Source organism: Ursus arctos, unplaced genomic scaffold, assembly GCF_023065955.2.
Source record: "Ursus arctos isolate Adak ecotype North America unplaced genomic scaffold, UrsArc2.0 scaffold_6, whole genome shotgun sequence".
Taxonomy (NCBI): Eukaryota; Metazoa; Chordata; class Mammalia; order Carnivora; family Ursidae; genus Ursus; species Ursus arctos.
This window is the reverse complement of record NW_026623078.1, coordinates 7,319,113-7,339,717: the sequence shown is the minus strand read 5'-3', so window position 1 is coordinate 7,339,717 and position 20,605 is coordinate 7,319,113. Positions and strand designations below refer to the sequence as shown.

The window sequence follows — 20,605 nt, the reverse complement described above, 5'->3', positions numbered from 1 at the left end:
CTTCAAGTTGCCTTTCCTCACAATCTGTTTACTAATAAAAAAAAAAAGGGGGGGGGAACTTACTTTACAGTGAGTGGAGTAGGCTGGCAGACAACACCTTAATCAAAATAAAAATTGCCATAAATGGGATGATAGAATGCAATAGAGGAAAATGGTGTCTATTGCTGTCAAGGATATCTAACCTGAACTTAAACCTAAAGTATAGAAAACAAACCCAGTTTGAAGAACACTGTACAAAATAATTGGCCTATAAATTTTCACAAATGTCAAGGTCAGGAAAAGACCCAAAACCTATCCCTCCCTACTGTAGAGAAACTACAGACACATGACAAGTGTGGCCACCATGGAGGTATGCCATACAGATCTCCAAGAAAAAAAAAATGTTGATCAGCTATGAGGAAAGTAGTTAGCTGACAGTCTCTAGCTTCCCTACATTTATGATTCACCATGACATTTATTTTTTTAAGATGTTTTTATTTATTTGAGAGAGAGAGAGAGAATGAGTGTGGGGAGGGGCAGAGGGACAAATAGACTCCACGCTGAGCACAGAGCCAGACATGGGGCTCAATCCCAGGACCCTGAGATCATGACCTGAGCTGAAGGCAGATGCTCAACCGACTGAGCCACCGAGGTGCCCCTCACCACAGCATTTAAATCAAGGCCATGTTCTTCCCACAACCAGTCCCTAGCTAAACATGGGGTGAAGGTGCAGGCCTGACCCAGTGAAGGAAACCTTTGAGCCAGGGTTCCCCATTGAGCTAGCTAAGACTTTCTCAGAGCTGCTTCACAGTCTGAGGCTCCTCTTCACCAATCCCCTTCCTTCCCTCTTCCTTTCTTACGTGTCAGTCCAGCATCTCGGTTTAAAAGCTTTCCTGACTGTGCCTGCTGCCCCTCCCCTTTATTTTTCAGATGTTCCCTCAATAAATTTTGTATACCTCTAACTCTGTTAGACGTATCTACTCCCCAAAGGACCCAAATGACACTACAACTAAATGCACTGAGTAATTCTGAATTGGATTATTTTTGCATATACACAGATACACACACACACACACACACACACACACACACACATTGACAAAACTATAATGAGGTTCTGAAGATTAAATGGTAATGATGTATCCATGTTAATTTCTTGATTTAATGGTTGTGTTGAGTCACATAGGAGAATACTCTTAGAAAGGCACATGACAGTATTTGGGGATGATGGCTTAGGGGGAAAAACCCACTTTTTTTGTACTGTACTCTCAAGTTTTCTGTAACTTTGTGATTGTTTCAAAATGTAAAAAATGGAATCAGAAGACAAGAAGAAGTTCATTAGACCATAGTAATTCTGAAATACAAATGAGAACATGGCGTCAATTCCTTCTTTTCCAGGGTATTAAAAATTGAATTGCATTCCCCAAGATTTATATGTTGAAGCCCTGACCCCCAATGTGACTCTATTTGAAATGTGGCTTATAACGATGAAATTAAGGTTAAATGAGACCATTAGGGAGGGGCTAGAATTCAATGGAAGAGGAAGAGACACCAGGATTGTGCACACATAGAGAAAAGGCCATGTGAAGAGAAAGTGAGAACGCAGCCGAGGAGAGAGACCTCAGGAGGCAGCAAACTTGCCAACACCTCAGTATTGAGTTGCTAGGCTCCAAAACTATGAGAAAATAAATTTCTGTTGTTTAAGCCACCCTGTCTGTGGTATTTGTTATGTCAGCCCCAGCTGACAACAGAGCGGGGAAAGGAATGTTCAGTGATTTTGTTCACACGTTTGCTTTTTATTTTTTGTTTTTTTAAAGATTTATTTATTCATTTGAGGGAAAGAGAGAGAGAGAGAGAGAGAGAGAGAGAAAGCACGCAGAGGGACAGAGGGAGAGAGAAACTCCAAGCAGACTCTGCATTGAGCACAGAGCCTGACATGGGGCTTCATCTCACAACCCTGAGATCACAGGCTGAGCTGAAACCAACAGTCAGACTCTTAACTGCCTGCACCACCCAGGTGCCCCTCAAGTTTGCTTTTCAGGAATGCTTCTCTATGGCTATTGGCTCCAGGCTCCACCCTCTGAGTTGGCTTTCTGTTTCCATTAGAAAGTATTTGGGTTTGTACTGGAGTCGCTTTCTTAGCCTCTTTCCCTCTCATAAAAGTTTGGAGGCACAGAGGTCTCTTTTAAATTTGAATTGTCCCTGTTTTAGTCCAAACTGGTAGTATTTCTGCCAACCAACATCCTAACTTGCTTGTGAGAATCTGGTGATACCCTGAACTCATTTTATAATCCAGAAATTGACACCATTAAATGTGACGTCCACTTTACAGCAAGATCAGCACTGTGGCTGTCAGAAATAAGAAATGGCTGCCATGGCACCTCTCCGTTTCACTGACCATGACCTCAACGGAGATTTTAAAGATCTGACCTCACCAATGCACCAGGACGCTCAGAGAAAGCCACCCCATGCCACAGTTCTTATGGTCATCACTGCTGCCATAACAGTCAAGTTCAGCAGCCGCTTCGTTGACCAAGGCACTTACTTACAATCAGTAACAACTTATTTTTTATAGTTTTCTGACCTTTTTATTTTTTTATAAAAGCTTTATTAAAATATAATTCATATACTAAAAAAATTACCCTTTTGAAGTGCACAATTCAGTGGTTTTAGTATATTCACAGAGTCGTGGAAACCATCATCACTAATTTTAGAACAATTTCACCACCGCAGTAGTAAACGCTGTAACCTTCCAGCAGTTACTCTCCCTTCCCCTCTTCCTCTATCTTCTGGCAATCACTAATCTACTCTGTCTTTCTAACTGGCTGCTTTAACTTAGTGTATTTTCAAGATTAGTATGATATTGTCGAAGTTAGTATAATATTTTCAAGACTCATCCATGTTTTACATTATCAGTATTGCATTCCTTTCTATAGCCAAACACGCCATTGTATGGACATGTCACAACATTTTGTGTATCCATGTGTCAGTTTCACTTTTTGGCTATTATGAGTAATGCTGCCATGAAAACTCTCGTACAAGATTTTGTGCAGATGCATATTTTCTTTCTTTTTTTTAAACTTGTTTTGGACACATATTTTCAGTTATCTTGGATAGGGAGGATGAGTTAAGATGGTAGAGGAGGAGGACCCCCCAAACACAGCTAGATAGTTATCAAATTATTCTGAGGTCAGAGAGAAAAAATCAATTGGAGTTCAGAGAGAAAAAAACTGCAGGTCTACAAGTAGAAAGGTGACCGCCCTTTTGGAAGGTAGGAGGTGTGGAGACTTGAATTGGTGGAGATAGAACTGTGGATACGGGGCAGGGAGGGAGCCTGTGTAAAGAGGCTACCACAAAGTATTATAAGCAGCAGAGCACAAAATCTGAGCTTTTAGAGGTTTGCTACCGTGGGTGACATGCCTGGCTTCAAGGTGTCAGGTGGTGACGTGGGGCAGAATCCCAGGAGTGACAGGGTGGTCTGAGGATCTCTTGGGTCACAAGAAGAACAGGTGCCCCTAAGGGCTGTGCTGTTCCCAGGCAGAGGAGTGCAGAAGCCGGCTGAGAACAGCGCCTCTTGGTGCCAGCTTTCTGCTCCGTATTTCCATAAACTGTGAACTGCCCTGCAATTGTGCCACCAGTTTCCTGGACAGCTGGCCTGCAGGAAAGGCAAAGGAAGACCCTCTCCTGGAAGAACAGTGTGGGTACACACTGTGGGAGTCCCTAAAATTTGAAGTTTTGAAATTCAGTTGCACACCTTAAATAAAAAGGCTCACATGGGCAGGGTGAGGGCAGAGTTCTGATGGAAACCAGGGAAACAAGAGGAGTGATTGGTTGCTCTTCTGTGAGAGCTCACTGAAGAATGGCGGGCACCAACTTTCAGTCCCCAGGCTAGCCTGCAGAGATTTATCCCATCCATCAGCGCTGAAAACCTTCAGGGAGCAAAACAGTGCCACCTCGTGGACGCTGGAGCCCCTTACACCAAACCCTGACACCCCCTGCATCCTGGGACACATTTCCATTAGAGCCAGCTAGAAAATCAGCACAAAAGGCCCCTCCTCCAGAGGACCAGCAGAAAAACTCGCTCATACCAAGTTTACTGATCCTAGAGGGCTACAAAGTTTCAGCTCTAGGGGAAAATAGTATCTAGTCTCCTTTGAACTTTAATTCTTAATTTTTTATTATTATTTTTCATGTATTTTTTCAATTCCTTTTTAAAATTCAATTCCTTATTTCTTATTTTTAAAATTTTTACATATATAATTTTTATATTTTTTTATTTTGTCATTTATTTTCAATGTATTTTGTTTATTTTTTTATTTTTGGACCTAGATACTTTTTTTTTTTTTTAAGATTTTATTCATTTATTTGAGAGAGAACACAAGCAGGGAGCGGGAGAGGGAGAAACAGGCTCCCCACTAAGTAGGGAACCCTATGCAGGGCTCAGACCCCAGGACCCTGGGATCATAACCTGAGTCAAAGACAGATGCTTAACCAACTGAGCCACCCAGGCACCTGAATCGAGACTCTTTCAACAAACAGACCAAAACACACTCAGGATCCAGTTTTTTTTTTTTTTTTTTATTTCGGGGTAGGTTTCCTTTGTTTTTGTTTTGGGGGGCTTTTTTTCTTTCTTTTTTTCTTTTCTGGACAAAATGATGAGATGGAGAAATTCATCCAAAAAGGAAGAACAGAACGTAGAACTCATGGCCATGGATTTAATCAATACAGATAGAAGTATGATGTCTGAACTAGAATTTAAAACAACGTTTAAAAGGATACTAGCTGGACTTGAAAAAAACATAGGAGACACTTACTGCAAAGACAAAAGAACTCAAATCAAGTCAGCCCAAAATTAAAAAGCCAGAATTAAAAATGTTATAACTGAGATGCAAACACAAGTGGATGCCATAAAAATGAGGACGGATGAAGCAGAGGAGTGTATCAGTGGTATAGAAAATAAAATTATGGAAAATAATGAAGCTGAATAGAAGAGGGAAACAAAGGTAATGGATCAAAAGGTAGACTTAGGGAACTCAGCAACTTATTAAAATGTAATAACATTCCTATCATAGGAGTCCTGGAAGAGGAAGGGAGAGTAAAAGGAGCAGAAGGTTTAGTCAAACAAATTATAGCTGAAAACTTCCTTAATCTGGGGAAGGACACAGAAATCAAAATCCAAGAAGCACAGAGAACTCCCATTAAATTGAACAAAAGTAGACCATCACCAAGGCATATCATAGTCAAATTCACAAAATACACGGACAAGGAAAGAATCCTGAAAGCAACAAAGAAAAAAAGTCCTTACACATATCGCATGGAGCACTGGGTGTTATACGCAAACAATCATGGAACACTACATCAAAAACTAACGATGTACTGTTTGGTGACTATTGTAACATAATAATAATTTTAAAAAGTCCTTAACCTACAAGGGAAGACAGATCATGTTCACAGATCGGTCCACAGAAACGTGGCAGGCCAGGAAGGATTGGCAGGATATATTCAACATGCTGAGTGGGAAAAACATGCAGCCAAGAATTCTTTATCCAGTAAGACAGTCATTTGGAATAGAAGGAGAGATAAAGAGTTTCCCGGACAAACAAAAACTAAACAAGTTCATGACCACTAAACCAGTCCTGCAAAAAATTTTAAGGGGGACTCTTTCAGTGAAGAAAAGAAACCAAAAGCCACAAAGACTAGAAAGAACCAGAAAACATCACCAGAAACACAACTCTTCATGTAACACAATGGCACTAGATTCATATGTCTCAATAATGACTCTGAATGTAAATGGACTAAATGCTCCCACCAAAAGACATAGGATATCAGAATGGATAAAAAAAAAAAATCTATCTATAGGCTGTCTACAAGAGACTCATTTTAGACCTAAAGACACCTGCAGCTTGAAAGTGAGGTGATGGAGAATCATCTATCATAGTAATGGATGTCAAAAGAAAGCCAGAGTAGCCCTACTTTTCTCAGACAAACTAGATTTTAAAACAAAGACTGTAACAGGAGATGAAGAAGGGCATTATATCATAGCTAAGGCATCTATCAAGAAGATCTGACAATTGCAAATATTTATGCCCCCAATTTGGGAGCACCCAAGTATATAAATCAATTAATAATAAATATAAAGAAACTCACTAATGATAATACAATAATAGTAGAGGACTTTAACATCCCACTTACAGTAAGGTACAGATCATCTAAGCAGAAAATCAACAAGGAAATAATGGCTTTGAATGACACACTGGACCACATGGATTTAACAGATATATTCAGAACATTCCATCTTAAAGAACAGAATACGTATTCTTTTTGAGTACACATGGAACATTCTCCAGAATAGATCACATCCCGGGTCACAAATGAGCCCTCAACGAGTACAGAAAGATCAAGATCAGGGGCGCCTGGGTGGCTGAGTCATTAAATGTCCGCCTTCGGCTCAGGTCATGATCCCAGGGTCCTGGGATCAAGCCCCCCTTCCCTGCTCAGGGGGAAGCCTGCTTCTCCCTCTCCCACTCCCCCTCCTTGTGTTCCCTCTCTTGCTGTCTCTCTGTCAAATAAATAAATAAAATCTTAAAAAAAAAAGATCAAGATCATACCATGCATATTTTCAAACCACAACACTATGAAACGTGAAGTCAACCACAAGAAAAAAATTGGCAAGACTTCACATACATGGAGGTTAAAGAACATCCTACTAAAGAATGAGTGAGTTAATTAGGAAATTAAGAAGAAACTTAAAAAATACATGGAAGAAAATGAAAATGAAAACACAACAATCCGAAACCTTTGGGATGCAGCAAAGGCTATTCTGAGAGGGAAATACATTGCAATACAGGCCTACCTCAAGAAGCAAGAAAAGTCTCAAATACACAACCTAACCTTACACCTAAAGGAGCTAGAAAAGGAGAGCAAATAAAACCTAAAGCCAGCAGAAGAAGGGAAATAATAAAGATTAGAACAGAAATAAAGGATACAGAAACAAACAAAAGAAACAGAACAGATTAATGAAATAAGAGCTAGTTCTTTGAAAGAATTAATAAGATCAATAAACCCCTAGCCAGACTTACCGAAAAGAAAAGAAAAAGGACCCAAATAGATAAAATCAGGAATGAAAGAGGAGAGATCATAACCAACCCCACAGAAATACAATTAGAGAATACTATGAAAAATGATATGTCAACAAGTTAGGCAATCTAGAAGAAATGGAGAAATTCCTAGAAACTTACAAACTACCAGAACTGAAACAGGAAGAAACAAAATTTGGAGGGAATTAAGATGGCGGAGGAGTAGGGGACCCCTTTTTCAGCCGGTCCCCTGAGTCGAGCTGGATAGGTACCAGACCAGCCTAAATAACCACGGAATCAGCCTGAGACGCAGGATGATGCATCTGGATCTCTACAAATGAACATCTCCAGCGCTGAGTATTGAGGTACGAAGAGGGGAGCTGTAAACCGTGCACAGATATCGGAAGATAAACGGAAGGGGGAGGGAGCCGCCACGTTTGGGCTCCGGGAAGCAGCAGCCACCTGCACAGGGGAGCGGGCGGACTCACAGAGGGCACCCGCCAGAGAGCGGACTGAGACTGGTGAACGAGCGCCACCAGGCATCTCCCGGAACACCGGAATCCCGGTGTGCTCACGGGATCCAGACTGAGACCGGGAGCTCCTGGAGCACGCGCGGGGCGGCTGGCGGCTGGCGGGCCACCTGCACGGGGGAGCGGGCGGACTCGCGGTCGGCACCCGCGAAACAGCAGACTGAGACCCTGAACCGGTGCGCGCGCCACCAGGCTTCTCACGAAACTCCGGAATCGAGGTGTGCTCACCGGGCGTAGACTGAGACCGGGAGACCCGGAGCGTGCGGGGCGGCCGGTGGCTGGCGGCATTAGAAACACAAAGGACAGAGACGCGCCGGCCCTGGAAGTGAGGGCAGGGACACCGAGTTGGTGCGCACATCCCGGGACGCTGCAGGGTTGAGCAGCACCAACAGTAATAGAGTTAAAGTGGCCAGAACATCAGTGGAGAACGGGCCGCAATCCCTCTGTTCTGTGACAATGCAGCCTCTGCTGCTCTGACCCTCAGAAGAGGCATAGCCGGCCGCCAGAGAACAAAAGCCTGGAAATACTGGCTCAGAGAGTGCCCATCCCCATCCTCCCTCGCAGGGGACACGGAAACTCTAACCAAACAGGGTTGCCTGAGTATCGGCGCGGCAGGCCCCTCCCCCAGAAGGCAGGCTGAAAAACCAAGAAGCCCACAACCCGAGGCGCCTGGGTGGTGCAGTCATTGAGCGCCTGTCTCCGGCTTAGGGCGTGATCCCAGCGTTCCGGAAAGGAGACCCTCATCGGGCTCCTCCGCTGGGAGCCTGCTTCTTCCTCTCTCACTCCCCTGCTTCTGTTCCCATCTTGCTGACTGTCTGTCTCCCTCTCTCAGATAAGTAAATAAATAAAATCTTTAAAGAAGAAGCCCACATCTCTAAGATCCCTATAAAACAAGGGTCACGGCCTGGGACCCAGTCAATAATTTTGGGCTCAGGACAACCCTGAAACCTCTCCTCATTAGAATGACAAGAAGGAGAAGCCCCCCCCAGCAAAGAAAAGACAGTGAGTCTGTGGCCTCTGCCACAGAAGTAACGGCTATGGATGTAACCAAATTATCAGAAATGGAATTCAGAGTAACAATGGTCAAGATGATGAGTAGACTTGAAAAAAGTATTAAGGAAAATGTTACTGAGAATATAGAATCTCTAAGGGCGGATATGAGAGCGAATTTGACAGAAATTAAAAATTCTATGAGCCAAATGCAGGCAAAACTAGAGGCTCTGACAGCCAAGGTCACGGAAGCAGAGGAAAGGGTTAGTGAATTGGAGGATGGGTTAATAGAGGAAAAAATAAAAATAGAAGATGGTCTTAAAAAAATCCACGCCCACGAATGTTGGCTACGGGAGATTACTGACTCAAGGAAACGATCCAATGTTAGAATCATCGGCATCCCCGAGGGGGTGGAGAAAAACAGAGGTCTAGAAGAGATATTTGAACACATTGTAGCTGAAAACTTCCCTAATCTAGCAAGGGAAACAAAAATTCGTGTCCAAGAGGCAGAGAGGACCCCTCCCAAGCTCAACCATGACAGACCTACGCCACGTCACGTCATAGTGCAATTCGCAAATATGAGATCCAAGGATACAGTATTGAAAGCGGCCAGGGCAAAGAAATTTCTCACGTACCAAGGCAAAGGCATCAGAATTATGTCAGACCTGTCTACACAGACCTGGAATGAGAGAAAGGGTTGGGGGAGCATATTTAATGCTCTTTCAGAGAAAAACATGCAGCCAAGGATCCTTTATCCAGCAAGGTTGTCATTCAGAATTGATGGAGAAATAAAGACATTTCAGAATCGCCAGTCACTAACCAATTTTGTAACCATGAAACCAGCCCTACAGGAGATATTATGGGGGGTTCTATAAAAGTAAAAAGGCCCCAAGAGTGATACAGAACAGAAAGTCACAGCCAATACAAACAAAGACTTTACTGGCAACATGGCATTATTAAAATCATATCTCTCAGTAATAAGTCTTAATGTAAATGGCTTGAACCATCCCATAAAACGCCACAGGGTTGCAGATTGGATAAAAAAAAAATGACCCATCCATTTGCTGTCTACAAGAGACTCATTTCGAACCCAAAGATGCATTCAGACTGAGAGTAAGGGGATGGAGTACCATCTTTCACGCAAATGGACCTCAAAAGAAAGCTGGGGTAGCAATTCTCATATCAGATAAATTGGATTTTAAACTACAGACTATAGTTAGAGATGCAGAAGGGCACTATATTATTCTTAAGGGAAGTATTCATCAAGTGGATATGACAATTATAAATATATATACCCCCAACAGGGGAGCAGCAAGATACACAAGCCAACTCTTAACCAGAATAAAGAGACATATAAATAAAAATACATTAATAGTAGGGGACCTCAACACTCCACTCTCAGAAATAGACAGAACACCCTGGCAAAAACTAAGCAAAGAATCAAAGGCTTTGAATGCCATACTCGACGAGTTGGACCTCTTAGATATATATAGAACACTACACCCCAGAACCAAAGAATACTCATTCTATTCTAATGCCCATGGAACATTCTCAAGAATAGACCATGTTCTGGTACACAAAACAGGTCTCAGCCGATACCAAAAGACTGAAATTATCCCCTGCATATTCTCAGACCACAACGCTCTGAAATTGGAACTCAACCACAAGGAAAAATTTGGAAGAAACTCAAACACTTGGAGACTAAGAACCATCCTGCTCAGGAATGACTCGATAAACCAGGAAATCAAAAATCAAATTAAACAATTTATGGAGACCAATGAGAATGAAAATACAACAGTCCAAAACCTATGGGATACTGCAAAGGCAGTCCTAAGGGGGAAATACATAGCCATCCAAGCCTCACTCAAAAGAATAGAAAAATATAAAATGCAGTTTTTATATTCTCACCTCAAGAAGCTGGAACAGCAACAGAGGGACAGGCCTAATCCATGCACGAGGAAGCAGTTGACCAAAATTAGAGCTGAAATCAATCAAGCAGAAACCAGAAGTACAGTAGAGCAGATCAACAGGACTAGAAGCTGGTTCTTTGAGAGAATCAATAAAATTGACAGACCACTGGCAAGACTTATCCAAAAGAAAAGAGAAAGGACCCAGATTATTAAAATTATGAATGAAAAAGGAGAGGTCACGACGAGCACCATTGAAATTGGAAGGATTATTAGAAATTCTTATCAACAGCTATATGCCAATAAACTAAGCAATCTGGAAGAGATGGAATCCTTCCTGGAAACCTATAAACTACCAAGATTGAAACAGGAAGAAATTGATTTCTTAAACAGGCCAATTAATTATGAAGAAATTGAGTCAGTGATAAACAACCTTCCAAATAACAAAACTCCAGGCCCGGACGGTTTTCCTGGGGAATTCTACCAAACATTCAAAGAATAAATAATACCTATTCTCCTAAAGCTATTTCAAAAAATAGAAACAGAAGGAAAGCTACCAAACTCATTCTATGAGGCCAATATTACCTTGATCCCCAAACCAGGCAAAGACCCCATCAAAAAGGAGAATTACAGACCGATTTCCCTATTGAATATGGACGCCTAAATCCTCAACAAGATACTTGCTAATAGAATCCAACAGTACATTAAAAGGATTATCCATCACGATCAAGTGGGATTCATACCTGGGATGCAAGCGTGGTTCAATATTCGCAAATCAATCAGCGTGATACAGCATATCAACAAGAAAAGACTCAGGAACCATATGATCCTCTCAATCGATGCCGAAAAAGCATTTGACAAAATACAGCATCCTTTCCTGATTAAAACCCTTCAGAGTGTAGGAATAGAAGGTACATTTCTCAATCTCATAAAAGCCATCTATGAAAAGCCTACTGCAAATATTATCCTCAATGGGGAAAAGCTGGAAGCCTTTCCCTTAAGATCAGGAACTCGACAAGGATGCCCACTCTCGCCACTATTATTCAACATAGTACTAGAAGTCCTTGCAACAGCAATCAGACAACAAAAAGGGATCAAAGGTATTCAAATCGGCAAAGAAGAAGTCAAAATGTCTCTCTTCGCAGATGACATGATACTCTACATGGAAAACCCAAAAGAAGCCACTCCCAAACTATTAGAAGTTATAGAGCAATTCAGTAACGTGGCGGGATACAAAATCAATGCTCAGAAATCAGTTGCATTTCTATACACGAATAACGAGACCGAAGAAAGAGAAATTAGGGAATCCATCCCATTTACAATAGCACCAAAAACCATACGTTACCTTGGAATTAACTTAACCAGAGACGTAAAGGACCTATATTCTAGAAACTATAAATCACTCTTGAAAGACATTGAGGAAGACATAAAAAGATGGAAAGATATTCCATGCTCATGGATCGGAAGAATTAACATAGTTAAAATGTCCATGCTACCCAGAGCAATCTACACTTTCAATGCTATCCCGATCAAAATACTGAGGACATTTTTCAAAGAACTGGAACAAACAGTCCTTAAATTTGTATGGAAACAGAAAAGGCCCCGAATCTCCAAGGAACTGTTGAAAAGGAAAAACAAAGCTGGGGGCATCACAATGCCGGATTTCGAGCTGTACTACAAAGCTGTGATCACAAAGACAGCATGGTACTGGCACAAAAACAGACACATAGACCAATGGAACAGAATAGAGAACCCAGAAATGGACCCTCGGCTCTTTGGGCAACTAATATTTGATAAAGCAGGAAAAAACATCCGGTGGGAAAAAGACAGTCTCTTCAATAAATGGTGCTGGGAAAATTGGACAGCTACATGCAAGAGAATGAAACTTGACCACTCTCTCACACCATACACAAAGATAAACTCCAAATGGATGAAAGACCTCGATGTGAGACAGGAATCCATCAGAATTCTAGAGGAGAACATAGGCAGCAACCTCTATGACATCGGCCAAAGCAACCTTTTTCATGACACATCCCCAAAGGCAAGAGAAACAAAAGATAAAATGAATTTATGGGACTTCATCAAGATTAAAAGTTTCTGCACAGCCAAGGAAACAGTCAGAAAAACTAAGAGGCAGCCCACGGAATGGGAGAATATATTTGCAAATGACACTACAGATAAAGGACTGGTATCCAAGATCTACAAAGAACTTCTCAAACTCAATACACGAGAAACAAATAAACAAATAAAAAAATGGGCAGAAGATATGAACAGACACTTTTCCAATGAAGACATACAAATGGCTAACAGACACATGAAAAAATGTTCAAAATCATTAGCCATCAAGGAAATTCAAATCAAAACCACACTGAGATACCACCTTACGCCAGTTAGAATGGCAAAAATAGACAAGGCAAGAAACAACAATTGTTGGAGAGGATGTGGAGAAAGGGGATCCCTCCTACATTGTTGGTGTGAATGCAAGTTGGTACAGCCACTCTGGAAAACAGTGTGGAGGTCCCTTAAAAAGTTAAAAATTGAGCTACCCTATGATCCAGCCATTGCACTACTGGGTATTTACCCCAAAGATACAGATGTAGTGAAGAGAAGGGCCATATGCACCCCAATGTTCATAGCAGCAATGTCCACAATAGCTAAATCATGGAAGGAGCTGAGATGCCCTTCAACAGATGACTGGATTAAGAAGTTGTGGTCCATATATACAATGGAATATTACTCAGCTATCAGAACGAACGAGTTCTCAACATTTGCTACAACATGGACGGCACTGGAGGAGATAATGCTAAGTGAAATAAGTCAAGCAGAGAAAGACAGCTATCGTATGATTTCTCTCATCTATGGAACATAAGAACTAGGATGATCGGTAGGGGAAGAAAGGGATAAAGAAAGGGGGGGTAATCAGAAGGGGGAATGAAACATGAGAGACTATGGACTATGAGAAACAAACTGAGGACTTCAGAGGGGAAGGGGTCGGGGGAACGGGATAGGCCGGTGATGGGTAGTAAGGAGGGCACGTATTGCATGGTGCACTGGGTGTTATACACAACTAATGAATCATCGAGCCTTACATCGGAAACCGGGGATGTACTGTATGGTGACTAACATAATATAATAAAAAATCATTAAAATAAAAAAAAGTAAAAATAAAATGGAAAAAAAAAAGAACTTAAAAATGTTGAGGTTAAACAAATAACTGAACTGTCTTTGTTTTTTCAGAATATAGTTTCTCTGCCTAGAGGGGATAAGTATTATTATTCAAATTTAATCATACCAAGGAATTACTAAATTCTACTCCTGAAACCAATATTACACTATATATTAACTGACTAGAATTTAAATAAAAATTTGAAGAAAAAAAAAGAAATGTGACCAGTTCTAATTGAGAAGTGTGCTAAGTGTAAAATTACATACTGATTTTGAAGGCTTAGTATAAAAAAAGAATGTAAATATCTCATTAATAATGTTTATGTTGAGTACATGTTGAAATAATACTATTTTAGATAAACTGAGTCAAATAAAATATATTACTAAAAGTAATTTCACCTATTTCTTTTTACCATTATTAACATGGCTACTAGAATATTTAAAATTATATATGTGGCTCACATTTGTGGCTCATATTATATCTTATTAGATTATACTGATTAAGACTGATCTCAAAGAATCTAATAGCTTTAAATACCATTAATATGTTGATAATTCTCAGGTTTTTATCTCCACTCCCAACCTCATCTCAGACCTCCAGAACTGCATATCCAATGGCCTACCTGAACCTCCACTTGGACACTTATTCATTGATTTTTAAGTGTATATTCCTATCTTTTATTTTAGTGGACCAATATCAGTGCTTGTCTTGACATAGGATAAGAAATTCTGGCTAATGTGCCTAATTCAAATGCAGGTTAGTCTTACTCTGTTACAAGACAATAAGTAGATTTCCCTGGTATATTTACTAACAACATATATGCATTTTTATATTTTAATTCCTTCAAGGTTTTCATATGGAAATAGCTGCCTTCACTGAAAATTTGGGTATTACTAGGCAAATCTAACTTTGTCTATGAGATCATTTTAAATATGGGACACATAATTTAAACATTATAAGAGAGATTTCCATCTTTTAACAAAAAAGGCAGTGGAAAGTAATTAATGTTAGCTCTTTCTTGAGATAAGTTATAAGCCTGTCATTTCTACCATCTTCTTAATGCCAGTAAAGGTCATTTGTGCTCCAAGGACATATTTTTCAAGATTATCAGAGTAATACACTGGCTTGTCCTTCACCCAGGTAATGTCTTACTTCTTATCACACCCATGTAAGAGAATTGTGCGGTCTGACACATCTTCAATTCAAACAGCCAATGGAGATTTGAATCAGTCTTGAGCCTGTCATACTTTTCAATAGTATATCTCGAGGTATACTTCTAAACCAAAATCTTCTTGCCTTTCTTAATACAACTATTTTAATTTAGTTCTCTAATCATGCTTATTAGAATGTCCCCACACTCAATTGTCTTGCTCTTTAGCTCACCTAAAATGTGAAATAGCTGAAACAGAAACCCTTTACTTCCTTTGGGGTTCTTCCCAAAATTCAGATTAAAAGAAGCCTTCCCAAACTATACTATTTAAAAGAGCATCCCCCCACTCCCATTATTATCTGTTCCCTTCACCTGCTTTGTTTTTCTTCCAAGTATTTATTACCATCAGAACTGTATTGTATTCTAGGGGCACCTGGCTGCCTCAGTCAGTGGAGCATGCGACTCTTGATCTTAGGATTGTGAGTTTGAGCCCCACGTTGGGGGCAGAGATTACTTAAATAAATTAATTAAAAGAAATATATTGTATTCTAGATACTTCTTTTCTATATCTTTATTTCTGGCTCCTCATACTAGAACATGAACTTCATGAGAGCTAGCTATCATTACTATATCCTCAATGCCCAGAGAAATGCCTAACACACAGCAGGAGCTCAATAAATGTTTGTTGAATGGACTTGTTAACGAAATAAACAATTATTTGAGTTCCTACTATTGAAGAAGCCATTCTGGAACAATGAAAAGATAGTATAACTTATATTCCCTGCTTTCAGGAAACTTACAATATAGCTGATAGGAAAGTGAAAAAAAATAACACAAATGACGCTGTAACAAATACCCAAAAGGCAGTCTGATTATGAGTAAACATCGGGCAAAACTCAAAAATGCTATGACTTTAGAAAAGAGTATTATGATGAGTTATAGTGGGCAACAAAATTTCAAGGACAGCATGATGGTGCCTAAAAATGGGCAAGTTATTATTAAAACAGTTTTAAGCTCAGATTGTAAAACTAAGATTGTACTACATTAATCAGGGAAAGTGAATCGACCGTAGTAATTGGGCATATTTTTAATAAGGTTCTATTTTGAGGACTACTTAAGAGGAACCTTGAATTACATACAAACTAAAGAATTTGGACATGACTAATCACATGCAACTTCTGCTAGCATAATCTTGTCTAACAGCTGACCCTTTCTCTCTAGGGTACCACCTCCCACAGGTGGCTGCTCAAATCACTGTCTTCAGACTTTTCAGAAGTCCTTTCAAATTGGTATTGTTCTCTTCTTCAGTGCCACTTGGTTTTTGTTTCTTGTTCTCAAATGTCTTATCTTCTCCAACTCACCGTGCAATAAGATCATTATAACAGGATAAATAATTGGCACTCTTTTTATAGTCATCTGTTATTACTATTCCCATTTTCTATGCATTCCACAGGTCTGAAGGCTCATTATTCCCCATTTGACTTTAATTTTCTTGGGTGCTTTTCTTGTTTTGAGTTCTTATGCTGTTTTTAAGGCCAAGTTTTCTTTTTGGTGACCTAAGCTAATGGCTGCTTTTAGGTGTTCTAAAACTGCTGAGACAATGGTTTTTCAAACTTTTTTGACCACAACCCACGGGAATAAATTCATCCAAAATTGTGACCAGTACACACATTCATATAAAACTGAAACAGAAGTTTCTTAAAACAACACCAACCTTATCACAAATACTGCATTTCTTTTTTTTTATAAAATTTTTTATTATATTATGTTAGTCACCATAAAGTACATCCCAAGTTTTTGATGTAAAGTTTGATGATTCATTAGTTGTGTATAACACCCAGTGCACCATGCAATACGTGCCCTCCTTACTACCCATCACCAGCCTATCCCATTCCCCCACCCCCCCTCCCCTCTGAAGCCCTCAGTTTGTTTCCCAGAGTTCATAGTCTCTCATGGTTCATTCCCCCTTCTTTTTACCTCCCCCTTCCTTCTTCCCTTTCTTCTCCTACCGATCTTCCTACTTCTTATGTTCCATAAATGAGTGAAACCATATACTTGTCTTTCTCTGCTTGACTTATTTCGCTTAGATTATCTCCTCCAGTCCCAACCATGTTGCTGCAAATGTTGTGAAACTGTTCTTCTTGATGGCTGAGTAATATTCCATTGTATATATGGACCAAGTTGGTACAGCCACTTTGGAAAACAGTGTGGAGGTCCCTTAAAAAGTTAAAAATTGAGCTACCCTATGATCCAGCCATTGCACTACTGGATATTTACCCCAAAGATACAGACATAATGAAGAGAGGGGCCATACGCACCCCAATGTTCATAGCAGCATTGTCCACAATAGCCAAATTGTGGAAGGAGCCAAGATGCCCTTCTACAGATGACTGGATTAACAAATAATGCATTTCTATCCTACTTTATCCCATTCCATTTCTACGGACACATTTTATAAAGCCTCAAAATGAATAACTGCTGGGGTGATTCATTGCCTCTAGATAGACTGACAGTATCTGTGGTCTCTATGATCAACAGATGCCTTTCTAATCAGACTGAAAATGATTATTTATATATTCTTTGCAGGAGGACAGTTATATTAGTTAGTGATGTCATTTGAAAAACGGTGTTCACAGAAAACTAGGACTCAAAACAGTTTTTTCTCTTTAGTCTTTTCTCTTCCGATGTTTTCCTCACCATTGAACTCATAAGTGTCTTCTTATGGTCAAATGCTATTTGTTCAATATTATTATGATCATCAGAAAATCTCATTATTATTCAAATTTAATTGTAATTTGTTTACCAAAATATTTATCATAATCAACAAAAATTGATTTCAAGTGCTTAGTCAATGAACAGTTCTATCTTATTCACCTCCTGTCAGATTTATAAATGTAGTAGCTTCTGGAAAGTTTGTGTGCTTTTCTTCCTTAGCTTTTTCATTCTTTTCAAAGGTCAATGGTTTCAGTTGTTGAGTGTCATTAAGTCTAAGATGATTAGAGAAACACTCCAGATCCCTCTTATGGCAGGGACTGCTGTTGCCCACCCAAAGTGCATCCACCTTTTCCTTAGCCCAGGAAACCTGATTTGTTCAGAGTAGGAATGAGTCCTGCTAAAAACATTCACTTCTTCAGCTTCCTTGCAGCTAGTTTGGTCATATGACATAGTTCTTGCCAATGAGGACTGGGGTTTCTGGGGAGGCTTTTGCTTTCCTGGAAGTTGAAATAGCAGTTTCAAGTTCCCCTAACCTGGAATGGGGAAATGCCTGGATGTTTAGCAGCCATCTTGTAACCATGAGTAACAAATATAAGAATGAGGATTTATAAGCACAGATCCAACACAGAGTGGTATATAAATAATGTGTGCGTGTGTGTGTGTACACATATTTGTTTGAAACTTTATTTTTTAGAGCAGTTGTCTTAGGTTCACAGCAATTTCCCATATGCGTCCTAACTCCACACATGCATTACCTTTCCTATTATCAACATCCCCCACCAGAGTGATACATTTGTTATAAGTGATGAACCCACATTGACACATAATCACCCAAAGTCCATAGTTTACATTAGGGTTCACTCTTGGTGTTGTCCATTCTATGGGTTTGAACAAATTTATAGTGACATGTATCCACCAAACAAAACAAAACAAAAAAAGAAATTGGGATTTATCCCCAAAAATCTGTGTAAGTAGAGAGGAGATAAGGATTGATGGACTTATGGAAAGGAGGGCTAGGTTTCCCTTTACAGGTGTGGAGTGCTAGGACCTGGACAAAAATGATCAGTGAAGATGACAATGGATCACAGGGAAGATGCCACAGAATTTAATGACAATAGGATTGTTAAAATCTTAGGTTCAGGTTGTAGATCAGTGGAGCCATTGGCAAATAAGTACAGCTAGAGCTAATTTAAAAGGAGGTCATCAAATTTAGGATCAAACATTTGAATTTGAAGTAGATTTTCATGAAAAAAATATCCAGCAGAAGGTTGCAGTTATGTGACTAGGATTGAAGTAAAGCCAGTATTGGCGTTATCCTAGGAGAAAGTTTTAGCCCAAGGTCTCCTCATGAGGTGCAATACTTTAAGTTAAATGACTACTCCAGAAAAAAAGAAATCAGAGAATAAAAATCACCTCTGGATAATATTTATCCAGAATTTTACAGAGAACTATGAATGTAAGTGAACCCTAGACCTGGACAGTAGTGATCTCACAAAGTCTATAGCTCTTTGGCCTACGTGGAGTATTAAGTAACTTATGTGTATCTGCATATGGAGGATTAGACCTACCTCCTAAAGCGAAAGCATTGGCAAAATGTGAGAGTCAATCAAGTCAATATAACCTTACTAGGTACCCTAGTTGGTGTCCAAAACCATACTTGGAATTATGGAATATACTAAAGCAGTGCTTTAAAATTGTCACTGATGTTGAAGGTTTTTAAAAAAAATCTGGTTAACTATGTGTAATTATTGGTTAATTATGCATGTGTTTGCAACACATTCAACATTTGCTATGCTCTAAAAAACAAAAACAAAAACTAGCTCTGATGAAAGCAGAATTTGAAAATTTTGAAATACATCAAGTAGTTTGTAATGAAAACCAAAAGATAAACTAGAAACTGAGTCATAAAGAAATACATGAAAATCTTACTAAGTTGTATTTCAAAATAAAATCTATCTAAGGTACAGACATATCTGGAACATAGCAGCAACAACTTCCTAAGATTCAAATCATGAGTGTGATGAATTTTTTAAAATCATCTTCCCAATATATGAAGATAAAATCAAATGAAGGGAAAAACAAACCATAATCTCATTTGTTTTGTTATGTTCCATCCTCCTAAAACATTAATGATGCAGTATATTAAATTCAAATTTGAATCCTTTAGACATTTCCCACAATAAAACATTCATAATTTTCTTCAATGCCTCCTTCATATCTTTGTTTCAGAAGTTGTAAATCAGGGAATTAAAGAATGGGGTTGCCAAAGCATAGGACAAGGTCACAAACTTGTGCATCCCAGGATAGTCCCCAGAACCTGGGCTAACATACATCACCATGACTGAGCCATAGAACAGACACACCACAGCAAGGTGGGAGACACAAGTAGAGAAAGCCTTATGCCTTCCTGAGCCTGGGGGTATTTCCAGCACCACACTCAGGACACAGATGTAAGTGCCAAGGATGTATGGGAAGGTGAGAAAGATGATGAGAGAGCTAATGATACCACAGATCAGAGTAATTCCAGATACTGAAGCACAGGACAATGCCAGCAAAGGTGCAAGATCACAGAGAAAATGGTCGATGGTGTTTGGACCACAGAAAGGCACCTGAGATATTAGAGTCAAAGGAGTCAGTAACCAGAGAAAGCCCCCCGCCCAGCAGAAGACCACTAACCAAGCACATAGGGGGTAGGTCATAATGGTGGAATAGTGCAAAGGTCTACAAATGGCAAGAAATCGATCAAAAGACATCACTGACAGAAATAAGCCCTCAGCAGCACACATGGAGAAGAAGAAGTAGAACTGGAGCAGGCAGCGGGCATAGGAGATGCTCTTGGTCTGGGAGATAATGTTGGCCAACATTTTGGGCACATCAGAACTGACATAGCAGATCTCCAGGAAAGAGAAGTTGGCCAGGAGGATGTACATGGGTGTGTGGAGTTTCCGGCTTGACCACACAGCACAGATGATGGATGTGTTCCCCATGAGAGTCAGAAGGTAGATGAGGGAGAAGATGACAAAGAGGAGGACCTGGATGTCTCTGCGACAGGGAAATCCCAAGAGGATGAACTCACTCCCAGACTCAGACAT

General features: G+C 39.9%; 1 pseudogene; it reads right to left on the bottom strand.

Annotated features, from left to right (window-relative positions):
- Positions 1-19,639: 19,639 nt before the first annotated feature.
- LOC113249155 (olfactory receptor 11G2-like) lies at positions 19,640-20,605 on the bottom strand (annotated as a pseudogene).